Source organism: Mixophyes fleayi, unplaced genomic scaffold, assembly GCF_038048845.1.
Source record: "Mixophyes fleayi isolate aMixFle1 unplaced genomic scaffold, aMixFle1.hap1 Scaffold_114, whole genome shotgun sequence".
NCBI classification, from domain to species: domain Eukaryota; kingdom Metazoa; phylum Chordata; class Amphibia; order Anura; family Limnodynastidae; genus Mixophyes; species Mixophyes fleayi.
The window spans coordinates 62,501-67,500 of record NW_027445912.1 but is presented as its reverse complement, the minus strand read 5'-3'; the positions used below and the strand labels follow the sequence as shown (position 1 = coordinate 67,500).

At 46.4% G+C, this 5,000-nt stretch overlaps 12 non-coding genes and 10 pseudogenes across 12 annotated transcripts in view; all 22 read right to left on the bottom strand.

The window, feature by feature from the left end:
* Nucleotides 1-91, bottom strand: part of LOC142113461 (5S ribosomal RNA) — a 119-nt gene extending 28 nt beyond the window's left edge. The window contains exon 1 of the ribosomal RNA XR_012681574.1: nucleotides 1-91. This exon is cut by the window's left edge and continues 28 nt beyond it. This is a non-coding gene — a ribosomal RNA (5S ribosomal RNA).
* Nucleotides 92-172: 81 nt separating this feature from the next.
* LOC142113323 (5S ribosomal RNA) lies at nucleotides 173-291 on the bottom strand. Its single transcript, XR_012681436.1, has one exon. It is a non-coding gene; the product is annotated as a 5S ribosomal RNA (ribosomal RNA).
* A 238-nt stretch (nucleotides 292-529) lies between these two features.
* On the bottom strand, nucleotides 530-648 carry LOC142113474 (5S ribosomal RNA). Its single transcript, XR_012681587.1, has one exon. It is a non-coding gene; the product is annotated as a 5S ribosomal RNA (ribosomal RNA).
* Nucleotides 649-730: 82 nt separating this feature from the next.
* On the bottom strand, nucleotides 731-849 carry LOC142113063 (5S ribosomal RNA; annotated as a pseudogene).
* Nucleotides 850-929: 80 nt separating this feature from the next.
* Nucleotides 930-1,048, bottom strand: LOC142113390 (5S ribosomal RNA). Its single transcript, XR_012681503.1, has one exon. It is a non-coding gene; the product is annotated as a 5S ribosomal RNA (ribosomal RNA).
* Nucleotides 1,049-1,129: 81 nt separating this feature from the next.
* On the bottom strand, nucleotides 1,130-1,248 carry LOC142113507 (5S ribosomal RNA; annotated as a pseudogene).
* A 281-nt stretch (nucleotides 1,249-1,529) lies between these two features.
* LOC142113155 (5S ribosomal RNA) lies at nucleotides 1,530-1,648 on the bottom strand (annotated as a pseudogene).
* Nucleotides 1,649-1,730: 82 nt separating this feature from the next.
* LOC142113076 (5S ribosomal RNA) lies at nucleotides 1,731-1,849 on the bottom strand (annotated as a pseudogene).
* Nucleotides 1,850-1,928: 79 nt separating this feature from the next.
* LOC142112847 (5S ribosomal RNA) lies at nucleotides 1,929-2,047 on the bottom strand (annotated as a pseudogene).
* A 271-nt stretch (nucleotides 2,048-2,318) lies between these two features.
* On the bottom strand, nucleotides 2,319-2,437 carry LOC142112838 (5S ribosomal RNA; annotated as a pseudogene).
* An 80-nt stretch (nucleotides 2,438-2,517) lies between these two features.
* LOC142113464 (5S ribosomal RNA) lies at nucleotides 2,518-2,636 on the bottom strand. The gene has a single exon (XR_012681577.1). It is a non-coding gene; the product is annotated as a 5S ribosomal RNA (ribosomal RNA).
* Nucleotides 2,637-2,717: 81 nt separating this feature from the next.
* LOC142113042 (5S ribosomal RNA) lies at nucleotides 2,718-2,836 on the bottom strand. The gene has a single exon (XR_012681332.1). It is a non-coding gene; the product is annotated as a 5S ribosomal RNA (ribosomal RNA).
* Nucleotides 2,837-2,917: 81 nt separating this feature from the next.
* Nucleotides 2,918-3,036, bottom strand: LOC142113313 (5S ribosomal RNA). Its single transcript, XR_012681426.1, has one exon. It is a non-coding gene; the product is annotated as a 5S ribosomal RNA (ribosomal RNA).
* A 79-nt stretch (nucleotides 3,037-3,115) lies between these two features.
* On the bottom strand, nucleotides 3,116-3,234 carry LOC142113482 (5S ribosomal RNA; annotated as a pseudogene).
* Nucleotides 3,235-3,315: 81 nt separating this feature from the next.
* Nucleotides 3,316-3,434, bottom strand: LOC142113427 (5S ribosomal RNA). The gene has a single exon (XR_012681540.1). It is a non-coding gene; the product is annotated as a 5S ribosomal RNA (ribosomal RNA).
* An 81-nt stretch (nucleotides 3,435-3,515) lies between these two features.
* LOC142113666 (5S ribosomal RNA) lies at nucleotides 3,516-3,634 on the bottom strand (annotated as a pseudogene).
* An 80-nt stretch (nucleotides 3,635-3,714) lies between these two features.
* Nucleotides 3,715-3,833, bottom strand: LOC142113460 (5S ribosomal RNA). Its single transcript, XR_012681573.1, has one exon. It is a non-coding gene; the product is annotated as a 5S ribosomal RNA (ribosomal RNA).
* Nucleotides 3,834-3,915: 82 nt separating this feature from the next.
* On the bottom strand, nucleotides 3,916-4,034 carry LOC142113329 (5S ribosomal RNA). The gene has a single exon (XR_012681443.1). It is a non-coding gene; the product is annotated as a 5S ribosomal RNA (ribosomal RNA).
* Nucleotides 4,035-4,113: 79 nt separating this feature from the next.
* LOC142113500 (5S ribosomal RNA) lies at nucleotides 4,114-4,232 on the bottom strand (annotated as a pseudogene).
* A 272-nt stretch (nucleotides 4,233-4,504) lies between these two features.
* LOC142112881 (5S ribosomal RNA) lies at nucleotides 4,505-4,623 on the bottom strand (annotated as a pseudogene).
* An 80-nt stretch (nucleotides 4,624-4,703) lies between these two features.
* Nucleotides 4,704-4,822, bottom strand: LOC142113385 (5S ribosomal RNA). Its single transcript, XR_012681499.1, has one exon. It is a non-coding gene; the product is annotated as a 5S ribosomal RNA (ribosomal RNA).
* An 81-nt stretch (nucleotides 4,823-4,903) lies between these two features.
* Nucleotides 4,904-5,000, bottom strand: part of LOC142113312 (5S ribosomal RNA) — a 119-nt gene continuing 22 nt past the window's right edge. Inside the window, exon 1 of the ribosomal RNA XR_012681425.1 lies at nucleotides 4,904-5,000. This exon is cut by the window's right edge and continues 22 nt beyond it. This is a non-coding gene — a ribosomal RNA (5S ribosomal RNA).

Sequence of the window (5,000 nt, the reverse complement as noted above, 5' to 3'; positions counted from 1 at the left end):
GTCTCCCATCCAAGTACTAACCAGGCCCGGCCCTGCTTAGCTTTGAAGATCAGATGAGATTGGGCTTGTTCAGGGTGGTGTGGCTGTAGGTATTGTTTTCCTATTGACCTACAACTCTTATACATCTAGAAACCAGCATTGAAGGAAGCCGGAACAAGAGAGAAGAAAAAAAGGCCTACAGCACCTGGTATTCCCAGGTGGTCTCCCATCCAAGTACTAACCAGGCCCGGCTCTGCTTAGCTTCCAAGATCAGACGAGATTGGGCTTGTCCAGGGTGGTGTGGCTGTAGGTATTGGTTTCCTAATGACCTACATCACTTATACATTTTAAAACCAGCATTGAAGGAAGCCAGAACAAGAGAGAAAAAAAAAGTACTAACCAGGCCCGGAACTGCTTAGCTTTCAAGATCAGACGAGATTGGGCTTGTTCAGGGTGGTGTGGCTGTAGGTATCGGTTTCGTATTGACCTACATCTCTTATACATATCAAAACCAGCATTGAAGGAGGCCGGAACAAGAGAGAAAAAAAAAAGCCTACAGCACCTGATATTTCCAGGTGGTCTCCCATCCAAGTACTAACCAGGCCCAGCCCTGCTTAGCTTCCAAGATCAGATGAGATTGGGCTTGTTCAGGGTGGTGTGGCTGTATGTAACGGTTTTCTATTGACCTACATCTCTTATACATCTCAAAACCAGCATTAAAGAAAGTCGGAACAAGAGAGAAAAAAAAAAGGGCCTACAGCACCTGGTATTCCCAGGTGGTCTCCCATCCAAGTACTAACCAGGCCTGGCCCTGCTTAGCTTTCAAGATCAGACAAGATTGGGCTTGTTTAGAGATGTGTAGCTGTAGGTTTTGGTTTCCTATTGACCTACATCTCTTATTATCTCAAAACCAGCATTGAAGGAAGCCGGAACAAGAGAGAAAAAAAAAAGGCCTACAGCACCTGGTATTCCCAGGTGGTCTCCCATCCAAGTACTAACCAGGCCCGTCCCTGCTTAGCTTCCAAGATCAGATGAGATTGGGCTTGTTCAGGGTGGTGTGGCTGTAGGTATTGTTTTCCTACTGACCTACATCTCTTATACAACTAGAAACCAGCATTGAAGGAAGCCGGAACAAGAGACAAGAAAAAAAGGCCTACAGCCCCTGGTATTCCCAGGTGGTCTCCCATCCAAGTACTAACCAGGCCCGTCCCTGCTTAGCTTCCAAGATCAGACAAGATTGGGCTTGTTCAGGGTGGTGTGGCTGTAGGTATTGTTTTCCTATTGACCTATATCTCTTATACATCTAGAAAACAGCATTGAAGGAAGCCGGAACAAGAGAGAAGAAAAAAAGGCCTACAGCACCTGGTATGCCCAGGTGGTCTCCCATTCAAGTACTAACTAGGCCCGGTGCTGCTTATCTTTCAAGATCAGACGAGATTGTGCTTGGTTAAGGTGGAGTGGTTGTAGGTATTGGTTTCCTATTGACCTACATCTCTTATACATCTCAAAATAAGCATTGAAGGAAGCCGGAACAAGAGAGGGAAAAAAAAAGCCTACAGCACCTGGTATTCCCAGGTGGTCTCCCATTCAAGTACTAACTAGGCCCGGCGCTGCTTATCTTTCAAGATCAGACGAGATTGTGCTTGTTCAAGGTGGAGTGGTTGTAGGTATTGGTTTCCTATTGACCTACATCACTTATACATCTCAAAACCAGCATTGAAGGAAGCCGGAACAAGAGAGATAAAAAAAAAGGCCTACAGCAGCTGGTATTGCCAGGTGGTCTCCCATCCAAGTACTAACCAGGCCTGGCCCTGCTTAGCTTCCAAGATCAGACAAGATTGGGCTTGTTCAGGGTGGTGTGGCTGTAGGTATTGGTTTCCTATTGACCTACATCTCTTATACATCTCAAAACCAGCATTGAAGGAAGCCAGAACAAGAGAAAAAAAAAAGGCCTACAGCACCTGGTATTCCCAGGTGGTCTCCCATCAAAGTACTAACCAGGTCCGGCCCTGCTTAGCTTCCAAGATCAAACGAGATTGGGATTGTTCAGAGATGTGTAGCTGTAGGTAATGGTTTTATATTGACCTACATCTCTTATAATCTCAAAACCAGCATTGAAGGAAGCCGGAACAAGAGAGAAAAAAAAAAGGGCCTACAGCACCTGGTATTCCCAGGTGGTCTCGCATCCAAGTACTAACCAACCCCGGCTCTGCTTAGCTTCCAATATCAGGCTTGTTCAGGGTGGTGTGGCTGTATGTATTGGTTTCCTATTGACCTACATCTCTTATACATCTAAAAACCAGCATTGAAGGAAGCCGGAACAAGAGAGAAAAAAAAAAAGCCTACAGCACCTGGTATTCCCAGGTGGTCTCCCATCCAAGTACTAACCAGGCCTGGCCCTGCTTAGCTTCCAAGATCAGACGAGATTGGGCTTGTTTAGAGATGTGTAGCTGTAGGTTTTGGCTTCTTATTGACCTACATCTCTTATTATCTCAAAACCAGCATTGAAGGAAGCCGGAACAAGAGAGAAAAAAAAAAGGCCTACAGCACCTGGTATTCCCAGGTGGTCTCCCATCCAAGTACTAACCAGGCCCATCCCTGCTTAGCTTCCAAGATCAGACGAGATTGGGCTTGTTCAGGGTGGTGTGGCTGTAGGTATTGTTTTCCTATTGACCTACATCTCTTATACATCTAGAAACCAGCATTGAAGGAAGCCGGAACAAGAGAGAAGAAAAAAAGGCCTACAGTACCTGGTATTCCCAGGTGGTCTCCCATCCAAGTACTAACCAGGCCCGTCCCTGCTTAGCTTCCAAGATCAGATGAGATTGGGCTTGTTCAGGGTGGTGTGGCTGTAGGTATTGCTTTCCTATTGACCTACATCTCTTATACATCTAGAAACCAGCATTGAAGGAAGCCGGAACAAGAGAGAAGAAAAAAAGGCCTACAGCACCTGGTATTCCCAGGTGGTCTCCCATCCAAGTACTAACCAGGCCCGGCTCTGCTTAGCTTCCAAGATCAGACGAGATTGGGCTTGTTCAGGGTGGTGTGGCTGTAGGTATTGGTTTCCTAATGACCTACATCTCTTATACATCTCCAAACCAGCATTGAAGGAGGCCGGAACAAGAGAGAAAAAAAAAGCCTACAGCACCTGGTATTTCCAGGTGGTCTCCCATCCAAGTACTAACCAGGCCCAGCCCTGCTTAGCTTCCAAGATCAGACAAGATTGGGCTTGTTCAGGGTGGTGTGGCTGTAGGTATTGTTTTTCTATTGACCTACATCTCTTATACATCTAGAAACCAGCATTGAAGGAAGCCGGAACAAGAGAGAAGAAAAAAAGGCCTACAGCACCTGGTATTCCCAGGTGGTCTCCCATCCAAGTACTAACCAGGCCCGTCCCTGCTTAGCTTCCAAGATCAGACGAGATTGGGCTTTTTCAGGGTGGTGTGGCTGTAGGTATTGTTTTCCTATTGACGTACATCTCTTATACATCTAGAAACCAGCATTGAAGGAAGCCGGAACAAGAGAGAAGAAAAAAAGGCCTACAGCACCTGGTATTCCCAGGTGGTCACCCATCCAAGTACTAACCAGGCCTGGCTCTGCTTAGCTTCCAAGATCAGACGAGATTGGGCTTGTTCGGGGTGGTGTGGCTGTAGGTATTGGTTTCCTATTGACCTACATCTCTTATACATCTGAAAACCAACATTGAAGGAGGCCGGAACAAGAGAGAAAAAAAAAAGCCTACAGCACCTGGTATTTCCAGGTGGTCTCCCATCCAAGTACTAACCAGGCCCAGCCCTGCTTAGCTTCCAAGATCAGACGAGATTGGGCTTGTTCATGGTGGTGTGGCTGTAGGTATTGTTTTCCTATTGACCTACATCTCTTATACATCTAAAAACAAGCATTGAAGGAAGCCGGAACAAGAGAGAAAAAAAAAAAGGCCTACAGCACCTGGTATTGCCAGGTGGTCTCCCATCCAAGTACTAACCAGGCCCAGCCCTGCTTAGCTTCCAAGATCAGATGAGATTGGGCTTGTTCAGGGTGGTGTGGCTGTAGGTATTGGTTTCCTATTGACCTACATCTCTTATACATCTCAAAACCAGCATTGAAGGAGGCCGGAACAAGAGAGAAAAAAAAAGCCTACAGCACCTGGTATTTCCAGGTGGTCTCCCATCCAAGTACTAACCAGGCCCAGCCCTGCTTAGCTTCCAAGATCAGACGAGATTGGGCTTGTTCAGGGTGGTGTGCCTGTAGGTATTGGTTTCCTATTGACCTACATCTCTTATACATCTCAAAACCAGCATTGAAGGAAGTCGGAAAAAGAGAGAAAAAAAAAAGGGCCTACAGCACCTGGTATCCCCAGGTGGTCTCGCATCCAAGTACTAACCAGGCCTGGCTCTGCTTAGCTTCCAAGATCAGGCTTGTTCAGGGTGGTGTGGCTGTAGGTATTGGTTTCCTATTGACATACATCTCTTATACATCTAAAAACCAGCATTGAATGAAGCCGGAACAAGAGAGAAAAAAAAAAAGCCTACAGCACCTGGTATTCCCAGGTGGTCTCCCATCCAAGTACTAACCAGGCCTGGCCCTGCTTAGCTTCCAAGATCAAATGAGATTGGGCTTGTTTAGAGATGTGTAGCTGTAGATTTTGGTTTCCTATTGACCTACATCTCTTATAATCTCAAAACCAGCATTGAAGGAAGCCGGAACAAGAGAGAAAAAAAAAAGGCCTACAGCACGTGGTATTCCCAGGTGGTCTCCCATCCAAGTACTAACCAGGCCCGTCCCTGCTTAGCTTCCAAGATCAGATGAGATTGGGCTTGTTCAGGGTGGTGTGGCTGTAGGTATTGTTTTCCTATTGACCTACATCTCTTATACATCTAGAAAACAGCATTGAAGGAAGCCGGAACAAGAGAGAAGAAAAAAAGGCCTACAGCACCTGGTATTCCCAGGTGGTCTCCCATCCAAGTACTAACCAGGCCCGGCTCTGCTTAGCTTCCAAGATCAGACGAGATTGGGCTTGT